Source organism: Pinus tabuliformis, chromosome 7 (assembly GCF_031772625.1).
Source record: "Pinus tabuliformis cultivar Carrire ecotype Pingquan chromosome 7, CPIR1, whole genome shotgun sequence".
Classification (NCBI taxonomy): Eukaryota; Viridiplantae; Streptophyta; class Pinopsida; order Pinales; family Pinaceae; genus Pinus; species Pinus tabuliformis.
This window is the reverse complement of record NC_142293.1, coordinates 411,919,492-411,946,120: the sequence shown is the minus strand read 5'-3', so window position 1 is coordinate 411,946,120 and position 26,629 is coordinate 411,919,492.

The following is a 26,629-nucleotide window of genomic DNA, read 5'->3' as shown; positions in this document are numbered from 1 at the left end:
TGATTTGTCCCTTGGAATTAATTCTTGAAAAATGATGCAGACATGATGTTTATGAGTTGGAATGGCCTCATAATTGCTGAAATGACCTCCCTTAAGCCTCCTCTTCTCAGATGTCTTTGATTCCATAGCCAACCCTAGCTCACTGGAAGAGGAAATTAGGGTTTAGTGCTAGTGGAAACTGATGATTTGGACACCCTTGGGAAAAGACAACTCCCTTTGGCATTCACTTAACTTTTTGAAACATTACCCTTTCACTTGAATATTTCCTTTGACAAATTTATCTTTTGATGGTCTTTGAGAACTCTTTGAATTTGAATTTGCTTTAATGAAGTTGGCATATAGAGATTGAGTTGGCAGCTTAGGAACAATACTTATTACATATAGTGAACATAAAATTACATGATGAAATAAAAATTTCTCTTTACAAATCATCTTCACATGGTGAAGAGATGTTATTTCATCACCCTTTACTTGTTGGTCTTATGCAATGTAATGGAGTTTTATTGGAACCTTGGAAACCCTAATGACCTAATGAAACCTTGAAAACCCCTAAAAGACCTAATGAGACCTTGAAGGACCGAATTTCAAGATGACATGACTGATGTGATGGCATGATGTCATTAACTTTATGGACAATGGATACTCAGCAAGGTTGAAATGAGCCAACAAGGGGTAAATTTATAAAAGGAGTAAAATAAACCCTAATTCAACCTTCGGTGACCAAAGTTTTGCATGATGACCTAGTGGAATGACAAAAATTTCAAAATGGGACCCTAATATGATATGAAAAGAGGATTTTTTATCACTAATGGCAGTATGCAAATACTGACTCTAACAATAACAATCACTTTATCAACAACTGCAACACTCTATTAATTGATGTTTTTCTCCCTTTCAATGTATGCCATCACCATAATATCCCAAGCTTCTCTGGAGCTAGTTATCTTTGTAACCTTGTGAAGCATGTTGCCATTAAAAACTTGTTGAATTAGAAACAATGCTATTGCATAATCCTTTTTGTTCACAAAGGGTTGATCCTTTTAAGGTCGTGTCATGACCTCATAGGTTGCTTGACTTGAGAGTTCTTGGAACCCATTTAACACAATGCCCCATAACTCTTTTGATTTAGTCTAGTTTATAATTTTTGAGAGAGAATATAGACAATGGTGGAAGACAAAAAATCATTGAAAAATGAAAAGCAAACACTATAAATTTGTAAATCTACTCGAATACACCATGAAGACCTCTATTTTATCAAAATAAGATAAACATATTCTAAACAATATGATACAATTATAATAATAATTATATATTTTGTTAATAATAATTATATTTATTCACATATTTACGTTTTCGGTGTTTCTGGTGAACGATTTAGGCTTTTTGGACAAGGTAACTTTAGTGTTTATGGCTTTGGTTTGAGCGCTACAACAATGGGGTAATTTTAGTGGTTTTCTTCGAGATTTGAGGGTGGAGCACCATTTGTAGGATTTAGTAACAACAATGAAATTGTGCTCCACCCTCAAATCTCGAAGAGAACCACTAAAATTACCGCATTGATGTAGCGCTCAAACCCAAGCCATAAACACTAAAATTACCTTGTCCAAAAAGCCTAAATCGTTCACCAAAAACACTGAAAACGTAAATATGTGAATAAATATAATTCTTATTGACAAAATATATTTCTTATTATAATTACGACCATATAACTCAACCTTAACTTAATCATTACTCAACATAACTTAAACATGCTTGCTGGTTTAAGTCTTAGTTAAGATTACAATCAATTTTTTTTACAATGTTGGATTTTCTTTTTCGTTTCTTTGATATTCTATACCCTTGAAATTTCTTCACTCTTGGTTGTGCTTTCATGTTGTAAGCTCCATATTTCTTCACTTGTTGCTATTGCAATTTTCTTTGACTTCTCTTGCATTTATTCTAAGTTTGTCTTCAACAACTCATTCACTAATGGACTATTGCCACAACTCTTCATCTTCAAACTATGAACTTTGTTGTGATTCTTGAGGTTCATATTCATGATCTTCTTTTTGCCATATTTCTTGATAGTAGAATCTAATCTCTTTTTGACTCCATTGCTGAAATATTGTTTCAATGTTTTCTTATTGATCTTTAGAAACTTCCATGTCAATCCTTTCATATTTTTCTTTATATTCTCTTTTAGTTATAACTTTGAATGATCTACTATCCATTTTACCTAGACACTCAAAATCAATGTTAAAAACATCTTCATTATGCTCTACAGTGAGATCTTTCTCCTCTTCCTCTTCATTATCTGCCTTCTCTACCTTCTCTTCCACTTCTTTACCAACCTATATCACTGCAAACAAGTTTTCTTCCACTTGGATTCCTAACAAAATTGGGATTCTCTCACCAAATAACAACATATCAATGTGTTATTTTGGTTGAATCATGTACAACCACTTGTCATTATTTAAGTGTTATTCATCAAAGTTAATATCAGTAATTTAAATTGTTGGATACACCAAACCACTTGTTGCTCCATTAGTAGACTCATCTATCCCAAACTTTGTTGGTACTAGTTCATGCACTGCTTCATGAACAATTCCAACTTTTTCTTCATAACTTGTTGCTAAAGTGACAACTTCAACCTTCAAACATTCATCAAACATGGCACTTACCATATTGCCACGATTGGTCCTTGTTTTAAAAAATATACAATAAATGTCATTAACATAATGTTCATCCACCCTATGGTGGGATATCCAAGCATGCCTATGCTCATTAACAATTTCAACTTCACCAAATTTTTCATATCCTCCTGAATTCACCAATTCACATCTCACTTGGCAGTCATCATCCACATGTTTCTTGTCACAAATGGATACACCATCATCTTCAATATCCATGTGAATATGCTCTTGCTATACTTCACACATAGAGGCTTCAACTTCTCTCTCTGCAATATTTTCCATGTCTTCTTCATCCATATGCATGTCTACATAATGCGTCTCACTTTAAAGTCTCCATGACCATCATCCACCTTTGAGTGGGATTCTCCAAGTGTTGTTTTCCTTCGAGAGTCTTCCTCATCTACTCTTAGATCTGCAGCTGAATTCTCTATTGATTCTTTAATAGATTGTTGCAAAACAAGTTGTTTCATGTCACTTTCCTTTGTACCAAATTTTGCTTCTAGGATCGTCTATGCTTCCTAGAAAGATGTAGCTTTTTCTACATTGCACAAAAATATCTCATCCAATGTCTATTTTATAAGATATAATACTAAGGCTTCACATACTTCATCATATGGGTTATTAGACCAGGACTCAGTCGACACTTACTTCGAAGAGATGTTTGCATTTTGGCAACCCAAAAATAAATTTTTTTACCAGTAAACATAGGAGGGTGTAACAGATCCATGCTACACCAATCAACCTCAATCTCTTCTCTGTCTTCTACTAGACTTCATGGTTCCTTGGCGTGAACCTCTCTAAACATGGCAACAATCTCTGCCTCTTCTTTTCGATTTCTTCTTTTTATATGCTTGAGTCGTCCTTTCCGACCCATGGATATTTTCTCTCTCTTATCATTCACCTTCTGCTTTATGGCTCCTTTCCTTATTGCATGAGGCTTCTCTCCATATCACCATAAAAAAAAAAACAAAATGATTTTCAATATGTGCCCCTGTAAGGCATAGTCTTCACCGCATTCATGTATCTTTATGATACAAAGAGATTTTTCAAACCCTAATCACTATCATACTTGACAAAACAAAAACGAATTATATGCCAACAGACCTTTCCAAGGCCCTAAACTATCCTTCAAATAAAACCCTTCATTTTTAAAATTCTCTTTCAAGAATCACTTTATTAAAATTCGCTATAAACCTTAACTAGCCTTCATAAACTTTATAAACCTACATGCACATTTTTAATAAAAAACTTTTTAAATAAACCCTTTAAAAAAATACCAACTCACTACATATCTTTAACCTTTCACAATACTACTTTATTTTTTATTTTATTTTTACTTTAATATCTCACCATTAAAACCTTTATAAGGTTCCCCTTCAATAAACCCTTTACTCTTTTTTTTGTCCAGACAATAACGAAAATGTCTTTTTCAAAAAATGGCTCACGTATTAATGATAAACTTTAAAAACACCCATGTGACTCTTTAATATCACTTTGAAATGAGAACTTTTAAACGCTTTAAGTTTTCCCACGCAACTTTCTTTCCCTTAATTTTTAGGGAGGCCCAACGCACCTTTCCAAAGGCAACACGTGCGATCAAAACCCAAAAATTTGGTATTACATAACTTTCTCCAAAACGTCGCACTTTTAGTGTTTTAGGGTTGCGACTTTGCATAAAATTATCGCATTATTTAAGCTTTAAATCTGCCACAATTGCCTCGGTTAAAAAATGGAAAGACAAATTAGAATGAAATTTACACACTGAAACTAGCAGATCACAGGTAAGAAAGATACACCTGGAGACTACCCAAGCAATATCGCTCTATCCCATTAATCATTAAATCATAAATATATAAGTTTACATTCAATTTAGGGAGATCGGAACTATCGCATAGAAAATAGGAACAAACTCTAATCTAGGACACACACAAAACCGTGAAACAAACTTTCTCCATTATTTTCAACTCTCCCCCTTAATGGAGAAAGGATTCACTTGCACACCTAACATCTCCCTTAAAAATGCAAATTTATTCTTCCCAAGAGGCTTGGTGAAGATATCAATGTCATTTTCATGAGTGCTACAATATTCAAGAAAAAATTCTTTGGACTGAACCTTTTCTCTAACAAAATGAAAATGAGTATCAATATGTTTTGTGTTTTTATGAAAAACATGATTATTTTCTAGCTTGATTGAACTTTGGTTATCGCATTTAATCACTGTAACATCCTTTTGTTCTTCTCCTGCATCATGAAGAAATCTTCTCAACCAAATTGCTTCATAAGTGGATGCACATACAGCTTGATACTCTGCTTCTGCTGATGATAAAGATACAATATTGTGCTTTTCACTTCTCTAAGAAATAACCCTGGACCCAATATTGAAAGCATACCTAGTTATAGATCTTCTAATTTCTAGATCTCCAGCTCAATCTGAATTTGAATAGCTTGTCAATTTAACATCAAAAGAATTAGTATATTTAATGCAAAAAATTATGGTTCCTTGAAGATACCTTAGGATGCCTTTTGCTGCCACCCAATGATTTTCAAGAGGTCTTGTCATGAACTGACGCAACACATTGACTGAATATGCTAAGTCAGGTCTGGTTGTAGTCAAATAAATCAAAATTTCAACCAGTTGTTTGTATAGTGTAGCATCCACCTCTTTAGAACCATCATCACTTTAAAATTTAACATTCAGTTGTATAGGTACTAAAGCAACTTTACATTGATCCATTCTGAATTTCTTCAACAATTCCCTAACATACTTTCCTTGGGTAACAAAAGTTTGGCCGGCATCCCTCCATAATTCAAGACCCAAATAATACTGCAATTCTCCAAGGTATTTCATTTCAAATACTTGTGACATCTGCATTTTAATTTCTTTAACTAATTCATCAGAATTTCCAGTAACAATTAAATCATCAACATATAAGGAAATCAACAAAATCTTCCCCTTTGAATCAAATATGGTATACAAATTTGTATCATTTTTACTTCTCTTATAACCATGATGTAAGAAGAAAGAGTATATTTTCTCATACCAAGATTTGGGAGCCTATTTCAATCCATACAATGCCTTCTTTGATTTACATACCAAGTGTTATTGCCCCTTTTTAATGAACCCTTCAGGTTGTGTTAAATAGACCTCTTCCTTCAACTCTTCATTTAGAAAAGAAGATTTCACATCTAGCTAGTGTAAGCTCCAACAGTACTTTGTAGTTAAGGCTATTAACATCCTAATAGTATTTAACTTAGCTACATGAGAAAAAGTCTCCTCATAATCAATTCCTTCTTTCTATGAGTACCCTTTGGCCACCAACCTAGATTTATATTTGTCTACACTACCATCTTCTTAGAAATTAGGTTTATATAGCCATTTACAATCTATGGGCTCTTTTCCTTTTAGCAGTTCAACTAATTCCCAGGTTTTATTCTTAATTATGAACTCATACTCTTCTTTCATAACCGACCTCCATTCATGATACTGATTTGCTTCATTATAATTCATGGGCTCAAAAACATTTTAAAAACTAGTCATAAGAGGATAGTTTTTGTGCCTTGCAAGGAAGTGAGTCTGCCTACATGATCTCCTTGGTGGCAGACTTGCCTCAATTTTGTCCTGTGTAATTTCTTTCTCTCCTCTGAATGGACTTCGACTGCTTAATGTACCACATCGCTAGGTTCCTCTTTTTTGTTGTTGTTCATGTTGTAAATGACTGTATTTGGCTTCATCATTGTTGTCATCCATTAGTAAAGGCACGTGCCACTCCTCATAACTTCTATCGTTATTCCCCTCATCAACTTGTTCATAGAAGATAACATCTCTACTCGCAAATACCTTGTGAGTAGATGGATTAAACATCTTATATGCTTTGAAATCAGAACAATACCCTACAAATATGCATTTTATAGCCTTAACATCCAGTTTCTTCCTATCTTCCTTAGGAATATGTGCAAAAGATTTAGAACCAAATACTCTTAAGTGATTGACTACAGGTTTAAAACCAAATAAAGCCTCAAATGGAGTCTTGATATCAAGACACCTAGTTGGACTTATGTTCTTTAATTAAACTCTAGTACTAATAGCTTCTGCCCAAAAGCCATTTGGATAGGTTCTTACCTTTCATCATGTTGTGTGCATACTCCACGAGAGTTTTGTTGTTTTTTTTTCTGCAACCCCATTCTTTTATGGAGTGTGGGGTACTATAAACTATTGTGCTATGCCATTATTGTTATAGACATTTTTGTGCCTTACAGCTATAAGCATGAAATGTCCATAATTCAAGGGATCCAAAGTCCTTAAAAGTGTTGTTACAACTCCTAAAGGAACAAGGTCAACAAATTACAGCTTCTCCCAGAAGTTCTCCACCAGAAACTACTCAAAATTGGTCAAAACTGGATCAGCGCACCCTGTACACATGGGAATTGCATTTTAGTGCACCTTGTACACACGGGAATTGCGTTTCAGTGCACCTAAATACACTGTGAGGGTGCGCTGATCAGAAAAAGACAAGTGGCGGAGACAGTTTGCGAGGTGGATGATCATGGAATCTTCCAGAAACTTTTCATGGGACACTTGCCTATCAAAATCGCCCAAGGATGAGTAAGAGATCAATGAAATCTCCAAGTGGCATCAAGAACTATCAGAGAGAAGACACTAATCAAAAACCCAGAGCTGACTCACACCTTTGAAAATATCTATATATAGATCTCTCATCCCAGAGATCCGGAGGTTAGAGGCTGGAATTTTGTTATTGCAAAGAATTGTTGTTGGTTTGAGACTGGAATCATTGGGTGCTTAATGCTTTGAAGGAAGGTGAAGATAGGAATTTCATTTGCTGGGAAGGAGATGCTGGATTGGAGCCCTCTGGGTTGTATCTCTTCCTGAACCTTGTTATTCATCAATAAAGCTATCTTGGTTTCTCCTATATACTGGTGTATCTTTGATGTATGATTGCATTAGTATGTTTAGTTTATTTCTAATCCTGAACTAGTTATGAATATGAATCTATGTCTTTGTGTAGTGTTCTCTTCTTGTGATCTTGCAGAAACCTCTTGAAGCTGGGCGAGCGAGAAGGCAAGTAGCTGTGAACTCCCAAAGAGAAGAGAAACTGGATCGAGGGACAAACGGAAGACACCGGTTAGTCCATCCATCTCTCTTCATTCTTAATTCATAAAGGAAGAATACTAGAATAGCTGTTTCTATTTGTTGCTAAGGCACTGTCACACCTTAGGTGGATAGGATCGTCCTGCATATGCATTTTTCCCCACAAAAAATTGGCGACTCCGTTGGGGAGATCTGTTTAGTCATTTTATTTGTGTCTCTATCATTGTTTGTTTCATAGACTCAACAACAACAATCGAACTGCATTTGTTATTCTCAGATGCAAAGTAGACAACTGCTGCTTTGATCCAATCACTGGATTTGTCTATGATCTGAACAATGGACTCACAAATGATTTGATGATCCTTTGTGATAGATCTTAGTACTCCCTCAAAGCATCCTTTTGATTGTACCTTGCTTGTTGCTTTTATTTGGCCTGAAACCGTAGATTAATCAGCAAACTGTGACCCAGAACCTAGTGAGGAACTCTCGTTTCTCCTTCAGCGCAGACTCTGTGAAGAGGTTCTGCATTTCAACGCAGGTCCCGTGAAGGCTACCTGCGCTGAATGTCAAAACCTCTGTGTTAGGGGTGCGCTGATCCAGTTAGGCCTTGTGCAGCTGGGGTTCTCTGCTCTGTTTTTCCTTGTTTTGATCTCTGATTTTTGTAGCCTGTAACCAGCATAGGTACCTGTCTGATAACCCCTTTTCTCTTCTTAAATTCCGCCTCCTTTTGTACAAAAAGACTGTGAGTGTTTTTATGTGTTTGTGGCGTCATTTACAGTTTTCCTTTGCAAGAGTGAAATAGTCATCTTGTAGCCCTTGATTCAGATCTGTGGATTGTGATCTTAAGAGAGAGTTCATTGGCTGTTTACAGTTGATTATACATTTACTTTTGCTTTTGGTTTGAGTTTGTCTCTTTTAAGTGTCGAAACAAGTGTTCATTTCGAAAGTCGTAAAGTGTTGTATTCTCTTCTACCCTTTCTGATTTCGAAAAAGTAAACTTGTTTGTATTTGTCATTTAAAAGCAAATTCAAAGTTGTACAAAAAGCTTTCTTTTTAGGCATCAATGTTAAGAGAGTGGAAAATAAACACCTGCATTGTGCATTTGCATCTTGATAGTTTGCATGCTTGATTTAGGAAAAGTGCATTTAGAATGTGCTGATTGCTCTTTGAGAAAAGATGGTGTCTTTCTTTTCCCTTTGTAGCTAGGATTTTCATTGTTGAAAAGATATAAAAGCTTGCTTATCATCTTTAGACAGCATTTAGGAATTGTATCATACATCTCGTGGTGATCCAAAAAGGCAAACTTTTAAGAAAGATCAACCTAAAATAAATTGAATGAACTTAACAATGCTTTGTAACTTAACGCACAACATAGAGGTCTAGGCTAGAGACGTGTTCCGGCGTCGTAAAGCCTGGTGACTGTCGATCTCGCTGATGGTGGGTGATTCCTCCTAAGGGACGATAGCGCTAGTACGGATTGTGCTCCCACGTACCGTTGAGTATATATTGGGAGACCCCTATAGGCATAAAACCTTTATCCTTAGGAAGCCGTGTCGGCCGCCCTACTGATCGCAATGCACTGAACACAGCATTCAGGAAGATTGACCGCCTGTACCTTAAAAAAGTATTATGCGGTTTTGCGAAAAGTTTGGCACACCCTCTACCTAGAACTCCAGAGCAGTTCCTTTTGGCCTTTTTCAGACTCTATAACGGAAAAAGTCCATCCGAGCATTTGTCACTTCGGGCTCGTTAAAACATCGAAGGAGACTAGAGTCATCTTTAGCTTTTTCTCGACTCTTTAAAATTGAAAAAGCAAGTTGTGTCCAAGCGTCGTTAAAATTTATTTTAAACGGAATAATCATCACCATTCCCTCGTTGATCTTCGAAGTTAGTCTCTTTTCATCGTAAGTTCTTGTAGAATCACTAGAAAATCTTTTGGATAGACTAAATATGTCTGAACAACTGTCGACATCCAGGACTGTGTCATCCGACACAGCAGCGGCAGAGCCTCTTGCTGCTACTCCAACGATGTTCGCTAGTATACCATCTGTCCCGGCAAATTGTCAACAACAAGCTGGGGTCCAACCAGAGACTGTTTCGACGACATGGTTAGTTCCTATTTCTTCATCCGGATTATCATCTGGTATTTCTTATGTTGAAACTCAACAAATTGATCCAATGTGTCTTCAAAGGCCAATCTACCCTTTAAGTACTGGATTGCCACCATATGGAGGGCAGTATGCCTTTTCATTGTTCCCTCCGAGAGAACAACCATATGGGAGTTTACAACAAAGTTCAGGTCAAACTGGAATTACATCCAGCGGTTGGGTACCAATACTGCCTCAGCAACCAAGGGTTGTATATTCAATGCAACCAGTCCACCCTGTGTCGAATATTCCCACTATACCTGCTATGGTGACTGCGTCGCAAGTACAAGCGCTACCTGTTGTATGTCAACCCCAACAGCCTCAGGTTGCGATACAATAGCCTCTTGTCTCAACGACTCAATCACAACCTCAGGTTAGTGCCTCCTTATCTGGAGCGGCTCAGGATCAAACAAGTACTGTGACTCCTCATCTTGGTCAATCATCTAGTATTGGTCAACAACAAATGGTTCAACAACCAGAGCTGGTTCAAACTCAACAACCCCCATTCCAGCAATCATATCAAGGACCTGAGCAACAAGTCTTTGTAAGTAATGGGCAATCCCATTTCCAAAGTGGTTATCAACAACCATATTATAATGGTTATGCCCATCAACCTTGTCAAAGTTGCCAGCATCAAATACATTATGCTGGTATGCAAAGACCCACTGCTCAGGCGATTCCATCTTATCCTGGGTATGCTTTGCCTAACCTGAATCAACAGTTGCCCTTTGTAGCAACTCTAGAATTACCAGATCTAAATCGGCTGACGAATGATCCAATTGCTTATGCCCCTTGGTGGCCAGCGATTCCGCATAAACTTCCGTCGGATATTCCTAAATTTAATGGAAATTCAGGTGAAGATCCGTCAAATCATGTGATGACATTTCATCTGTGGTGTTCATCAAACACCCTAAACGATGATTCGATTAGGCTTCGCCTTTTTCAGAGGACGTTAACTGGTCTAGCGGAAAAATGGTATATTGAATTGCCTAGAGCTTCGTTCGACAACTTCAGTACCTTAGCCACGACTTTCTTAACCCATTTTCAATTACCGATAAGGTATGAAATGGGAACGAAACTCCTAACCAACTTCAAACAGACAACGGCCACTCACATATCTGATCATATACATGAGTGGCGACGTCGTCGTAGGATGGTAAAAATGTACGTTCCCGATCAGCTATTAGCTGAATGGTTTATCAAATCCTTACTTCCTACAATCACGGAAGATGTGGCAAAGGGGGGAGTCGTAACGGAAGAGCAAGTCATCGCTCGTGCGCAATATCTGGACTTGGTCTATACTCAGTCTGGCACACTCTACGACAAAATACCTGCCGCCCCCAGACCAGAATTCTCAATTCCTCCTCCTCCTAAATCAAACAATGACTCTCATGCCATCGATGGCGTGATTGGCGCGACAGACACAAAATCGACAAAGGTTACATCTAAAAAGGCCCGTAAGATTTCCAGTCAAAATGCAAATGAGGAACTTCTTGCCTCGGAAGTAAATGTCGTGTCGACCGACAAGGGCAAACAACTGAAGCAACCAGGGGGCAAGAAGAAAAAGAAAGGGAGAAAAAGGAAACCCCCTGCGGGGTGTCATATATGCGATGAGGATCATTGGACGAGAGATTGTCCACATATAGCTGAAGTTAAGAAACTCTTTAAGAGTTCAAAAACCTCAGCAGTATTGACTGATCCGTTTCCAAGCCCAGGTACCAAACTGGTTGCTAATCAAAATGCTTCCCGATCCCAAGTGCTTATGTTGTCTATCTCAAAGCAGCAAAATGATGCTTTGACAAGGAATAAAGATTACGGGAATCCACAGGTGTCGAATAACAAGGCTAATGAACGACCTAGTAGTTCGACAACAACTTTGACCAAAGTTGTGCCACCCATCATTCCTGAACAAATGATAAAGTCGCCAAAGGGAGTAGTACACAAGTCGACATTTAATCCTCGTGCAAAAATAGCACAGAATTATAATATAATAGAGGACCTGGCCCAATCACCGTCCGCTATGTCGACGCTTGAGGTACCGCAAAATTGACTCTCCCAAGAGCAAGCTTTATTATCAGCAATAGGTGGGATTGACCCAATGGATTCCAATCTTGTGGCCTTTAATCATAAAGGATATGACCCTCAGTTACCAGCTCAACTAGCTTTCCTTATTCAAGTGAAAGCCCTCAACAAAACTGTTCATCGAACAATTATTGATGAGGGGGCATCTACATGCATTATGTCGATGAGTTGCTGGAAAACTTTAGGATCTCCAACCTTGTCGCAATCTTCGACGACATTAAAAGCATTTGATGGACGGACATATACCCCATATGGTATTCTAAATAACTTGAAAGTTGAACTAGGAGGGAAAACAGTAGAAATTGATGTTGAAGTAATCAACAGAAACCTTGATTACAACATCCTATTGGGAAGACCCTGGATATATGCCATGGCCGCAGTTGTGTCGACCTACTTCAGGAAGATTGCATTTCCCTTCCAAGGAGGAATTACAATCGTTGACCAACAAAACTTCCTCCCTAATGGCTCGCAAGTTACGGGAAGCATTCCAATGATCCATGGAAGCAATCATTCGCTCCTAAATATCGGAGTAGGTCTCCTAAAAGACCCTGCCTTAATGGGTACTTTTGCCCTACCGCCTCTGAGTAATCTGGCGGAAATGGCCACAGTGGAATATGAAACCTTCTATATCTAATGGATTTGGACTCCGAGGACGGTTCTTATCTCGTGTCAACCTCGTTAAAAAATGAAACAAGGAGTCATGAGGATAGTTCTTTTACTGTGTCAACCTCATTAAAAAAATGAAACAAATCCCCTTTTCAATCTCAAAGGTAAACCTTCATTCCAGCCACCGAGTTGAATGCAATGAAGCTTGGGGGGCATGCACCTCGATTTGCGTTATTATGCTGGGGGCATGCAAACTTATTATCGAGCAGTTTTAGCACATAGTTCATGCTCGTTAAAAAATAAACATAAGACCGAGCAGTGTTTTTCCGCGTTTAGGCTCGTTAAAAAATGAACTATCCTCCAGTAAATAACCACCATGAATGTAACATTATCAGCCATTAAAGCCTTGGTCGTGTTTGCACCGTCACCTCCATTTTTCCATTGGCCGATCGTTCACCTCCATATGATTGTTTACCCATTTTGAGGAACAGCTGCGAAGAGTGATTTCACTAGCCATCCTTGTGACACTGCCGTGATTGGAAGATTCCAACCCTTACCTGGAATCAGCTGCTACCCGTTTTATCACTCGTTCCTCAAAAGACGAGTCTTCTTTAAGCTCTTTTCATCTGACTCGTAAAACATGAAAAGATTGCCGAGTTTTGGCCTTCCAGCTCGTTAAAGCGACCGGATGTGCTATCCCCCCTCTAGATTTTAATCTTTTTGGACCTGAGGGATTATTGCACAAAAAGATCGAGCGCTTGTTTTGTTCGGCTCGTTAAAACTATCGAAAATTCATCCCTTCTGTATTGTTTTATAATTTTTCGGACTTAAGGGATTAGATGACGAAAAAGAACTTTGGAGTTATCTTTACGTACCTTTTCAGACTCTCTAAAAATGAAAAGGACCGAGTTATCTTCGTCGTTAGACTCGTTAAAAAACATTAATAGCGTCAAACTTGTCTTTAGACGAGAACGAGTTTCACTATCGCTAGGCTCGTTAAAACATAGCGATGGGTTTGCCCGAAGGGAAAATTATAGAACAAGCATATGTTATCCTCCTCAAGCTTGACAAAAATAAAGAGGTACTGGTCAGCAATGACTAGGGAAAAATTGGGAAGAAACTCAAAGAACTTTTATTGGTAGCAAGTCGCTCTTGAACATGACACTTCCACTCTGTGCCTGAGTCGGGTTGGGTTGTTTCATTCACCGGTCACATCGCCATGGTCTCGCCATACCATCCACCTTTGGGGTAAATGCTACCGATCCATCACACAAGTGTCGCCGATATGTTCAAGAGAAGTCATCCAGAGAAGTCAACCGTGTCCCATCCACTACCATACATTATCCTTCATTCTTTCATGACCGCCACCCTGAATCATATATCATCAGATCGTTTTCACCTCCATAAAAATCATTTGCTCCGTTCCGTGTCACTGATGTGGGATACATCAAGGCCCTCCTTTGACGGATCGCTTCTTGTCGATATCAGCTCATTATCCAAGAAGTTTATCTAGGAACAACCCCTTCAGTACTTTGAAGCTTGCATGCCTCAATGGCAAGTTTCTCACTTCCGGCGACAGGTATACATCAATGACCTTCGACCGAAAGATTTTGCGTGGTGTTCGACGCCAAGTCCTTTATTCACACCATGTGAATTGTACTGCAGTACCTTGAGGGTCATTATCATTATCGGTGATTCCTCTCGCGCTTGTTAACGGTTTACCTCATTGACCGGTAATCAAGCGATGTCTTTCCATGTTCGACTACAGAACATTTCTCACATGGATCGACTTTTACTTAGAGTGAAGATCAAACGAGATTGAAGACCCCGGATCTAGTTTCATCCATCCGGGCTGCGATATATATTCAGGAAAGATAAAGACATTGACATGTACATCATTGCAGCAGATAATCATCCTACTAAAAGGATGATGGTTTCATCAAAATCATCAGTCTACCATCAGACGATTGTCTGTTCTATGTACAGAAAAATGAATTTATAAATCTGAGCATGGGAATGCCCGCCTCAGCTAGATCATGAAAGCAGTATGAAAAATAATGTATTGTATTGTATCGTATTACAGGTCTCCTCCCAGCATTGAAAGAACTTCGGATCCTCCTAATAAAGCATTTCACCCGATAAACGGCCTCATACTTTAGGGGGCAACTGTTATAGACATTTTTGTGCCTTACAGCTATAAGCATGAAATGTCCATAATTCAAGGGATCCAAAGTCCTTAAAAGTGTTGTTACAACTCCTAAAGGAACAAGGTCAACAAATTACAGCTTCTCCCAGAAGTTCTCCACCAGAAACTACTCAAAATTGGTCAAAACTGGATCAGCGCACCTTGTACACATGGGAATTGCATTTCAGTGCACCTTGTACACACGGGAATTGCGTTTCAGTGCACCTAAATACACTGTGAGGGTGCGCTGATCAGAAAAAGACAAGTGGCAGAGACAGTTTGCGAGGTGGATGATCATGGAATCTTCCAGAAACTTCTCATGGGACACTTGCCTATCAAAATCGCCCAAGGATGAGTAAGAGATCAATGAAATCTCCAAGTGGCATCAAGAACTATCAGAGAGAAGACACTAATCAAAAACCTAGAACTGACTCACACCTTTGAAAATATCTATATATAGATCTCTCATCCCAGAGATCCAGAGGTTAGAGGCTGGAATTTTGTTATTGCAAAGAATTGCTGTTGGTTTGAGACTGGAATCATTGGGTGCTTAATGCTTTGAAGGAAGGTGAAGATAGGAATTTCATTTGCTGGGAAGGAGATGTTGGATTGGAGCCCTCTGGGTTGTATCTCTTCCTGAACCTTGTTATTCATCAATAAAGCTATCTTGGTTTCTCCTATATACTGGTGTATCTTTGATGTATGATTGCATTAGTATGTTTAGTTTATTTCTAATCCTGAACTAGTTATGAATATGAATCTATGTCTTTGTGTAGTGTTCTCTTCTTGTGATCTTGCAGAAACCTCTTGAAGCTGGGCGAGCGAGAAGGCAAGTAGCTGGGAACTCCCAAAGAGAAGAGAAACTGGATCGAGGGACAAACGGAAGACACCGATTAGTCCATCCATCTCTCTTCATTCTTAATTCATAAAGGAAGAATACTAGAATAGCTGTTTCTGTTTGTTGCTAAGGCACTGCCACACCTTAGGTGGATAGGATCATCCTGCATAGGCATTTTTCCCCACAACAATTATCTCTATAATATTTGATGAAGTTTCCAGGCTTTTATTCTCCCCTTTGATTTGAGCGAAGAATGTTGATAAATTTCCATGTTTGTTTTTCAACCATATTTCTAAATTCTTTAAAATACTCGAAAGCATCACTTTTTCTTCTAAGAAAGTATACCCATGTATATCTTGTGCAGTCATCAATAAATAGCAAAAAATAATAAGTTCCACCTAAGGACCTTGTTTTCATAGGTCCACATATATCAGTATGCACAAGTTTGAGTATATCTTTCTTTCTTCTATTTAAGCTAGAGGGAAATTCATCCTTGTGCATTTTTCCAAGTGCACATCCTTCACAATTAATAAGTTCATTTCTTAAAATAGGAAGTCCATCAAATGTACCTTGTTTCTGTAGTAGCAATAAGTCATGAAGGTTGATGTGACCAAACCTTTGATGCCAAAGATTCTCTGTTGTCATAGTCGTTGAAGTTAAAGCTTGATGTGGCATGCTTGTAACATTCAACTTATATAGGCCTCCAACTCGTACTCCTAATGCAACCAACTTCTGATGATCCAGCAAATCCTTTATAACACAGTAAGTTTTGAAAAATTCTACCTTTAAATTATGATCTGCAATCATGGAGACAAAGATCAAATTATTTTTAATACTAGTTACATACATGACATTCTGGATGCGACCGATATTACCATTAGACAATATTATAGGAATATCTCCATACCCTTTAATATGATATGCTCTGTCATCTCCAAGGTATATGTTAGTACCATTGTTGGTCTCTTTGAATTTTTCATACCAATGTTTATTACCTGTCATATGAGTGGATGCTCCAGAATCCACAAACCAAGTTTCAACGTCATTGGTCTCAGCAGAAACAACAACATCAGATATAAATAATTTTAGATCATGATTATGATCTTCCCTTGTAAAATTCCTTGTATACCTCTTGTGTCTATGTCTGGTTTCATCACTCTCCTTTTTATAACAATATCTAGCAATATGACTAGTTCTGCCACAATAAAAACACTTAATTCCTGAATCATTTCTAGTGGATGGCATACCTTGAAATGGCTTTTTCTGTGATTGACCACCACCTTTTTGTCCTCCTCCAGGTTTCCCTTTGAAGAAATTTTTCTTTGCCACCAATGTCAGATCTGCATTCCGAGGCTTCATATTCATATGCCTCTCTTCTTCCTGCATCCAAATCCCTATCAACTCTTCAAAAGTGCAAGATTTCTCCCTTGTTGCAAGCCCTGTAATGAACATTTGATAATCCTCTGTCATATCATTTAAGGTAATTGTGACGAGATTAGTCTTGGACACTTTCTCCCTATGTCTCCCAACTTGTCTCTCAATTCTTTGATCCATGAGATAAATGCAACAATGGATTCATTCTCCTCCATTTTTATTGAGAGAATCTTACTCTTCAGAACAATAGACAATTTGTATTTTTTGTTTCATACAAATCTTTGAGTGTTACCCAAATGTCATTAGCGGTTTTGCATTCTCGGATATAAGAGATTATGTTGTCTTTTACCGACATTTTTAACAACACCTTTGCTTTATTTTCCCTCTTTTCCCAAACTTGAACTAATGCTGCTATGGCACTGATGAGCCTCATCATTGGGTAATTATATGGTCCTTAATTCACCTCCTAGCCTAGCCAAACCAACTATTCTCACAACTTATTGCATACTTTTGATTATATTTTGTTTCATGAGATGATTTAGAGTTGGATATTTTGCTTTGTGGTCTAATGTGCATTTAATGCAGGATTAAAGGATAAAAGAAAGGAATTTTGGCAAATACCTTGGTCAAAACTAGAATGGGACAAGGGAGAGGAATTATAGGAGGTAAATCCTCCTCATTTACTACTCCTTCATTCGAATATTCCTCCATCAACTCGGAGTGAAAACAACTAAATCATGAGGACTAGAAGGCAACCGAGGAAGTGAAAGACAAAGCACCATTTTATCTCAAGTTTGGGAGCCGAGTCTCCCTAATTTTAAGGAAGTCATTGGAGACTTCAGATGTATAAGTAGAGAGGCCTAGGACCTCAGTAGGATTTAGATTTTTTATTGTAAAACTCTACTCTATTTTCGAGCTACAAGACTTGTGACAGTTTTTGATGTAATCCATGGTTTTGATAATAAAAATGAGTTTTGTTTTGAGCCAGCATTGAGCTAACTCAGAGGGCTGAAGCTCTAGGGTTAGGGCCCAAACCTAGTAGCCAAGGCTCCTCTTTATTATATATGTATGCTAGCATAGATTCATGGTTTAATTGTTCATTTGCTTAAGTAGCTACATTTCCATTACAACAGTGTAGAGTAGATTGGTTGTATTTTAGTTTGCTTCCATTTGTGACTTCTTTCAATTAACAGGTTAGCAAGGAGAAAAATATCACCGTAAGGTTGTCAGCAAGTGTCTCAGCCTCACCTCCTCCCTCTGGGACCATGACTTGAGGAAGAGACCCTTCAACAACCCCAAAAACACAGATTTCTAGTTCTTGCATGAGCTTTGGAGTTTGTTATCTTGATTCAGTACTTGGTTCATTTCATTGTCATCTTTTTCCATTACTCTATTTTTGCAATAAGATCTCACTCATGTTCTCATTTCCTTTAGCACTTTCTTCATGCATCATGTGGGCAATTGATTCATGCTTTTCTAGTATATGAAAATGTATCGTGTTGTATAGTTCTTGGAAAACAAACATGTTTTAAGAACTGTAGGTACTTCAGGAGGAGGTCTAGACTTCATCACCAACATCCATCTTCCACCTCCTCCACCTCAACCATCTCTTGTTCCACCATCACCCTCACTAGTTTTTTGTCATTTTTTATTGAAATTCCCCTAGACACATTGAGTGAATCTAGCCATCTCTTCTCTTGGATATTGACTCATGAGTGTTCCTAGACCTTCTAACTCGCTATCCCGATCATCACACACCCTTTCCAAGCTTCCCAACACCTCCAACACCTCACAATTAGCTCTCAGTTGTATCCTGTAGGTTTTCTATAATTCCTACAGGATCATCCTGTAGGTTTCTAGTACATCCTGTAGGTTTTCCTAAAACGACAGTTTCTAGTACATCCTGTAGGTTTTCCTAAAACGGCCTGTTTTGAGGCCGAATTGACGGGGAACCTCTAGCAAGTCACAAAAATCCTCCTACGACCCTTCCACACCATCCAGCCACTCCCTAAACGTTCTAGCCATCCTCAACGACCTCCCTTCCACCTATCACATCCACAAGAACAATTAAATTGCATGCTTGATTTTACCAAAGAAAACCATAAAGTGAAAACAGATTTAGTTTAGTTTTCTTACTTACACATTAGTATGGTTTGATGCTCTTGACTTTTGTAACTTAGATAACAACATTAAGTTAGTGTTGATTTAGCAATTCTGCTTAGCATAGCTGTTTAAATGGTTAATTGGGATATGGTGTGATTTAGCATTACATGTTGTTTTCCTCATTACTGCAGTAGAGTAGCTCTCTTAGAATAAATTTTCTCTTCTTCCATCAAAGAATCAAGCTTCTTCTGACTCTATAGAAGTCTGTCTTGGAACCCTTTGGGTCTCTCGTCAGATGAACAGTGACAACAGGCAAGACCTTCACTTTTACTTGTGCATATAGCATTGTCACCTCCAAGTTTGTACGAACCTCGTGTTGATAAGTAAAGCTAGTAGCGCAGGAGTTGCAACATCCTTTCTGAAATACTGGTGATCATCACTTTTTGGTATTCCTACTGAACCAATGGATGAAAACCAAAATGACAGAGGGAATAGAGAGAGAGTTGAGGGTGCCTTCCCCATCAGGGAAACCAACGGGGACACTAAGATGAAGAATATAAGCCCCTCTACCCTACCTCATTTCCATGGCCTCACCACAGAGGACCCCAACACTTTCCTATTTGAGTTTATTGCTATATGTCGAACCTATGACTATACAGATGATGAGAAAAAGTTAAAATTGTTTCCATCTACCTTCAAGGATGCAACATTGCATTGGTTCATGGGTTTACCTAGAGATAGCATCACAACTTGGGCTCAGATGTAGCAAGCTTTTAACAACAAATATCGAGACTACTATAGGTCAAAGGATACTAAAGAATAAATTTTCAGGATGACCACGGGCCAAGATGAATCCTTAGAAGACTACGAAGAAATATTCCAGCTCCGTTACAAAAGGGCCAGGTGCACACTTGACCCCGAGTCACTAAAGCTGGTCCTGCTCAGAGGAGTAAGGGAAGATCTTCTGGATACCTTACATTTGATAACAGGAGGAGATAAATACCAATTACCCTATGAGGTTATCAAGACTCTCTTTAGAAACCATTCTAGGGAAACCAAGAAAAAGGGTAGGGGTAGTCAACCTATGGCCAGTACATCATCTTCCAACTCATCCATCAAGGGTGAAATTGGAAATATGCTAGAATATTTCAAAAGTGAGATGTTGCAAACCCTTTCCTTGCAATTGGACACCATGAACATCAAAAGGAAGCAAGAGGAAGAAGAGAGAGCCTTGGCCATATTTTGTCCTAGATGCACCAGGAGGCATCCTAGGAACAAATGTCCATTAAACTATATTGAAATTTGCTCGGTCTGTGAAGAAAACCACTCCACAGACAAGTGCCCTTCTTTACTGTTATAGACAATTTTGTGCCTTATAGCAATAAGCATGAATTGTCAATAATCCAAGGGATCCAAAGTTCCCTAAACATGATGTTCCTACCCCTAGAGGAACAAGGTCAGCAAACCAACAGCTCTCAGATCAGTTCTCCACCTGAAAACACTCAAAAACAAGCAAACCTGAAATCAAAGCAGGTGCTCCACTAGGCTTCTGCGCTGAAACACAACTGCTCCATGGTGTACCTGCGTTGCAAAGCAGGTAGAACAAAGCCCACCTGCGTTGGGCGAGTTTGGACATGTGGCACAGTGAGTCATGGCTTTGGAATCTTCCAAAAATGACACTTGGATCAGGTATTTCGCCTTGTGATGAGTCAGAGGCTTTGTTTCTCCAAGTGGAAGCAAGGTTCACCAAGTGGACTCAAGAACTGAAGATCAACTAAAGATTAACTGAAGAGAGAGAGGACACAAGGCAGCTACACATCAGTCGCAAGCTGACTCATCCTTTCTCAATTCATCTATATATTGAGCTCTCTCCTATGAGCTCAGGGGGCTGGAATTTTGTGCAAAGTAATGATATGCTGTTGGTTTCATTCTTGAGTTATTGGGTGATTGTTTGAGAGAGGTGAAGAAGAGCAATTCTTTCTGCTGGGAGGTGTTGCTGGGTTGGAGCCTGCAATGGTTGTAATCCTCTCAGAACCTTTATTTCTTCATTAATAAAAGCTATTGAGGTTCTTCTATGTGCTCTTGTTTCAATTATGTATTGTGATGATTGCATGTTTGGTTTACACTAATCCATGAACCAGTTATGATTGCATGCCTCTTGTAGTTTCCTTCTTTGTTATTGTGCAGGATCTCATTGCAGCTGGGTGAGCAGAACAACAAAGAGCTAGGAGCAAGCGGCCAAAGAGGAGAGTTTGGATTCGACATTAAGCGCAAGGCAACGGTTAGTGCTTCCTCCATCCTCTTTTGCTTTCATAAAGAAGTAAACCTTCAGTAGTTTGTTTTACAGTTGTTGCTAAGGAACTGTCACCCTTAGAGTGGGTTAGGGTCATCCGAGTCAGATACTTTTCCCTACAACAAACTGGCGACTCCACTGGGGATCGTATCCGTTTGATTGTGTTTGTAGTATCTTTGCTATTCATTTCCTGAAGAAAAGAGTACCAAATCGAAAAGCTTTTGACTATATCAAAAGCGAAGTAGAGGGCAGCTACTCTTGCTCATTTTCTGAGCAGATTCATGATTTGAAGAGATGATCTACAAAGATCCTTGTAAGCTCTTAGTGATAGCTTTGCACCTTCTAAATCATCCCTTTGATTTTGCTTGACTGATTGCTTCTGATTTGAGCAAAAACCGTGCATTTTTGAGAAAATTATGACCCGGAAACTGTGAAAACGCAACTCTCGTTTTCCAAAGCAGGTAGTACACAGGATACCTGCTTTGCAACGCAGGTCCCAAACTAGCTACCTGCGCTGAGAGCCAGTTTGACTGTGCAGAGCATGCGTTGACCCAAATTTGCTTAGTGCATTTGGGGTTTCCTCCTTTCTCTTGCCTGTTTTCACTTAGTTTTGCTGCTAGGTGTCAGTCTTGTGCCTGTTTTGAAACCAATATTACTTGCCATCATTCTGCCTCTGTTATATAACGAAATTGTACTTGTTCTTTGTATTTCTTGCTCATTTACAATTTCCCATAACGAAAAGTAAACTAGTCATGCTTTTGGCCTCTTAGATCTGAACCTGTGTTAGGCGTTTTGCTGGTCTAAAGAGTTAGCTTGTTTGCTGTCCATAGCTGGTTAGTCGTTTTACTTTTGTTCGTATGGTTTGATTTCATGTATTTCTAGTGATTAAGCAAGTGAATCTTAAGGTGTCTTTTGATTTTGGACAAGATTGTTTACTTTCGCTTTAAATCGAAATCAAAGTTATATAACCACTTTATTTTTGTATCCATCCACATTAAGAAAGGGAAAAGAAAATACATGCATTGTGCATTTTGCATTTGACTGTGTGCTTGACGATTTAGAAAAATTTGCATTTTAGTGTGTGCTCTATGATCTGTGTGAAAAGATTTGCCTTTCTTTTCCCTCATTAGTTAAGGTTTTCAAAGTTGAAAGATTGAAAAGTTTGCTTCTCATCTTAGACTGCATTCAGGAATTTGTTATATACATCTCGTGGTGATCCTTAAAGGCAAACTGATAAGCAAGATCAACATTAAAATAAATCCAATTTACATAACAACGCTTTGTAACATAACGCAAACATCTAGAGGTCTAGGTAGAGATGTGTTCCGGCGTCGTTAAACATAGTGACTGTCGATCTCTACGAAGGTGGGTGATTCCTCCTGAGAGTCGGTGGCACTAATACGGACTTGTGCTCCCACGTACCGTCGAGTATATATTGGGAGACCCCTATAGGCAATTATCCTTTATCCATAGGAAGCCGTGTCGACCGCCCTACTGATCGCGATGCAGTGAACACAGCATTCACGAAGATCGACCACCCGTACCGTAAAACGTATTCTGTGGTTTCGCGAAAAGTTTGGCACACCCTCTGCCTAGAACTCCAGAGCAGTTTCTTTTGGCCTTTTTCAAACTCTATAACTGAAAAAGTCCATCCGAGCATTTGTCACTTCGGGCTCGTTAAAACATCGAAGGCGACTAGAGTCATCTTTAGCTTTTTCTCGACTCTTAAAACATGAAAAGGCAAGTTTGTCTCTAAAAGCATCGTTAATAAAATTTATTTTAAGCGGAACAAAATCACCTGTTATTCCCACGTTGATCTTTCAGTTGAAAAGTATGGAGCCCACCAACCAAGGAGGCAACCTTGGCGGAAGTCCAAATCCCTTCTCCTCTTGGGGAGATGTTGGTGCGCCTCATATGGCAACATTGTCACTTCCAGGATTGACAATTGGCCTACCTGTATGGCTCTTTTCAACTAATGTAGTCCAGATCGCCACTAATCCTGAGCAGTCGAATCAACAGTCAGACCAGTCTAGGACTACCCACCAGCCTTCCACTTCTTACAATACTTCCTCTGATCCTTCATCTTCGCAAGGTAGAGCTGGCAAAAGTCAGCCTCCCAAGGAGAAGAAGAAAGGAAGAAGAGAGAAAAGAAGCAGAAGGAGCCTATGGCGAAGGCGACTGGGGGCAAGCAAAAGACAGCTGACAAAAACCCACACACTGCACCGACCGGGCCTAAATCGCCATGTGTCATTTGCGAAGGGGCCCACTTCCATCGTGATTGTCCTTGTATTCCCCGGATACTAAGGGACTGGTCCCCAAGATTGCACAATCCGGTAGCATCAACCTCTGGCAGTCATGTTGATTGCAGTCCGTCAACTAGCGAGAGTGAAGGACGAAGAGGGAGACCAAGATCACCCTGTATATTGTGTGAAGGTGAGCATGCCATCCACAGATGTCCATTCTTAGATGAGGCAAAGAGAGTTTTGGAAGATCGTCCGGTTTCGCCGTTACGACTTCCTCCTGGATACCAAAAACTCGCGCCTAATCCCTCGATAGGTGAAAATCCAGCTAACCCGCCCAAATGGTCAGCTGAAGTGTCGGTCATTGAGAATGAACCTACTGAATCCAGACCAGACGAAAGACTAAAGGTCGAAACGGCAGTTGACCCGGTTCTTCCTTCAGAGGTTTCATCGTCCAATGACTCCGTCATTGAAGACCCATCTTCAAATGACACCCTCACTGAAGAGGATAAGGATGACACCGTCCATATTCTTTTCATCAACACAGACTCTGATGAACATCAGGGCAATGCGCCCATTCCTTTATCGCAAGAAGGAACATCGTCAGGGTCGTATCCGGCCGTATATTCGGTCCCACCACCAAGCAACCTAGTTATATCCTTTGATTGGAATCAACTAGGCAGACCCCGGTTACCAGCCAGTATCCCATTCAGAATCATAGTCCAAATCTATAGAATGGTGATGGCTGGAACTATCATTGATGAAGGGGCATCTGTGAGTATCCTTTCCTCTGTTGCTTGGAAAGCACTGGGTTGCCCGACGCTTTTACCTGAGATGAGAAATCTATCAGGTTTTGATAGAGGAACCAGTCACCCGTTAGGGATTCTCCCCAATGTTCCGGTTACATTGAAAGGGAAAACAGTTCGCATGAACATCATGGTCATCCAGGGACCCTTGGCATATAACTTACTCCTTGGACGAGACTATATATATTGCATGGAGGCAATAGTGTCCTCACTCTTTAGAGTCATGTGTTTTCCGCACGAAGGAAGAATGGTCCAGCTAGTAGACCAACTTTCATTTCCAGGATCACGCATTGCAAATAGTCAAATACCATCCCTTAACGGTTTATTCGCTCAAGGAATGCCACCGCCCCCGGTTCTACTTCCCGATGAATGCGAGTAATTCGGAAAGAAAGAACTGGGACCCAGGGGGCATGCACCCTGGCCTGCCTCGGGCAGAGAAAACCTTAGGTATAAAGTTAATTTCCGCAGAAGGATGGACTAGTCCGTACCCCGTCCGGCAGAGGAAGAGAGGGTTGTTCTAGGTTAAAATTCTTTTGTCAAAGTTATGTGAGCGAAGCAATCGCTCCCTTTGTCTAAAGAAGTGGGCTCTCCTAAGGAGGGGGTCTATTTGTGGCAGCAAGAAGCCACCATCTTTGAATGTCAAGCCTCACCCATTAAAACAAGCTGTTTTGAAGGATAAGTAGGGGCAGTCTTCAAAGAAAGAGATGAAATTGCTGCAACAAGTAGTCACCATCCTTAGCAACCTAATGATAGACATCGCCGAAAAGAGAGTTTAGTTTGCGGCAGCAAACAAAACCATTTTTCGGATAATAAGTAAGAGATGGCAGAATCTCGAAATTATACTTTATACCTGGGGGCATGCAAACCTTTTGGAGTGCAAGCACGGGACGACTATTTATTTTTTAAATTTTTAGGTCCTCCCTTTAAACCTGTAGGTCTAACCCGTTAAACTCGTAGGATTAGCCGTTTCTAGCTTGCATGAAGAAAGGATGAAGGGCAAAAGTTAAAACCTGCCAATTCGGAGTAATTAGTGAGGTATCGCTCCTTAAATAAGATTACCTCACCTAAAGCATTCCTTGTATTAAGACTGGTATAAATCGAGCAGTTTTAGCAATGTTCATGCTCGTTAAAAAATAAAAGCAATCATCGAGCAGTTTTTGTGCAGAAGTTCATGCTCGTTAAAAAATAAACGTAAATTGTGAGCAATCTTTCCCTAGCAGTTCAAGCTCACCCGGAAAAAATGAACCAGTAAACAACCTCGAGAAATGTAACCTTTGAAAGCCATATTAAAAGCCCTTGGTCGTGTTTATATGCCATCACCTCCATCTGTTCATTTGGCCAATCGTTCACCTCCATATGTTTGTTTACCCATTTTGAGGAATAGCTGCGAAGAGTGATTTCACTTAGCCATCCTTGTGACACTGCCGTGATTGGAGAATTCCAACCTGTACCTGGAATCTGCTGCTATCCTGTTCATCACTCGTTCCTCAAAAGACGAGTCTTCTTTGAGCTCTTTTCACTGACTCGTAAAATATGAAAAGTTTGCCGAGTTTTGGCCTTCCAGCTCGTTAAAGCGACCGGAAAGCTATCCCTCCTCTAGATTTTAATCTTTTTGGACCTGAGGGATTATTGCACAAAAGATCGAGCGCTTGTTTTGTTCGGCTCGTTAAAGCAACCGAAAATTCATCCCTTCTGTATTGTTTTAAACTTTTTCGGACTTAAGGGATTAGATGACGAAAAAGGAATTTTGGAGTTAACTTTTCGTGCCTTTTCAGACTCTCTAAAAATGAAAAGGACCGAGTTTTCTTTGTCGTTAGACTCGTTAAAATGATTAAATAGCGGCAAACTTGTCTTTAGACGAGAACGAGTTTCCCTATCGCTAGGCTCGTTAAAACATAGCGATGGGCTTGCCCGAAGGGCAGGTTATAGAACAAGCATATGTTATCCTCCTCAAGCTTGACAAAAATAAAGAGGTACTGGTTAGCAATGACTGGGGAAAAATTGGGAGAACCTCACAGTATTAATGGTAGGAAGTCGCTCTTGAACATGACACTTTGTCCTCCGTACCGCATCGGGTTGGGTTGTTTCATTCACCGGTCGCAGAACCATGGTCCTCGCCACACCGTCCACAATTGGGGTAATGCTACCAATCCATCACATCAGTGTCGTTATATGT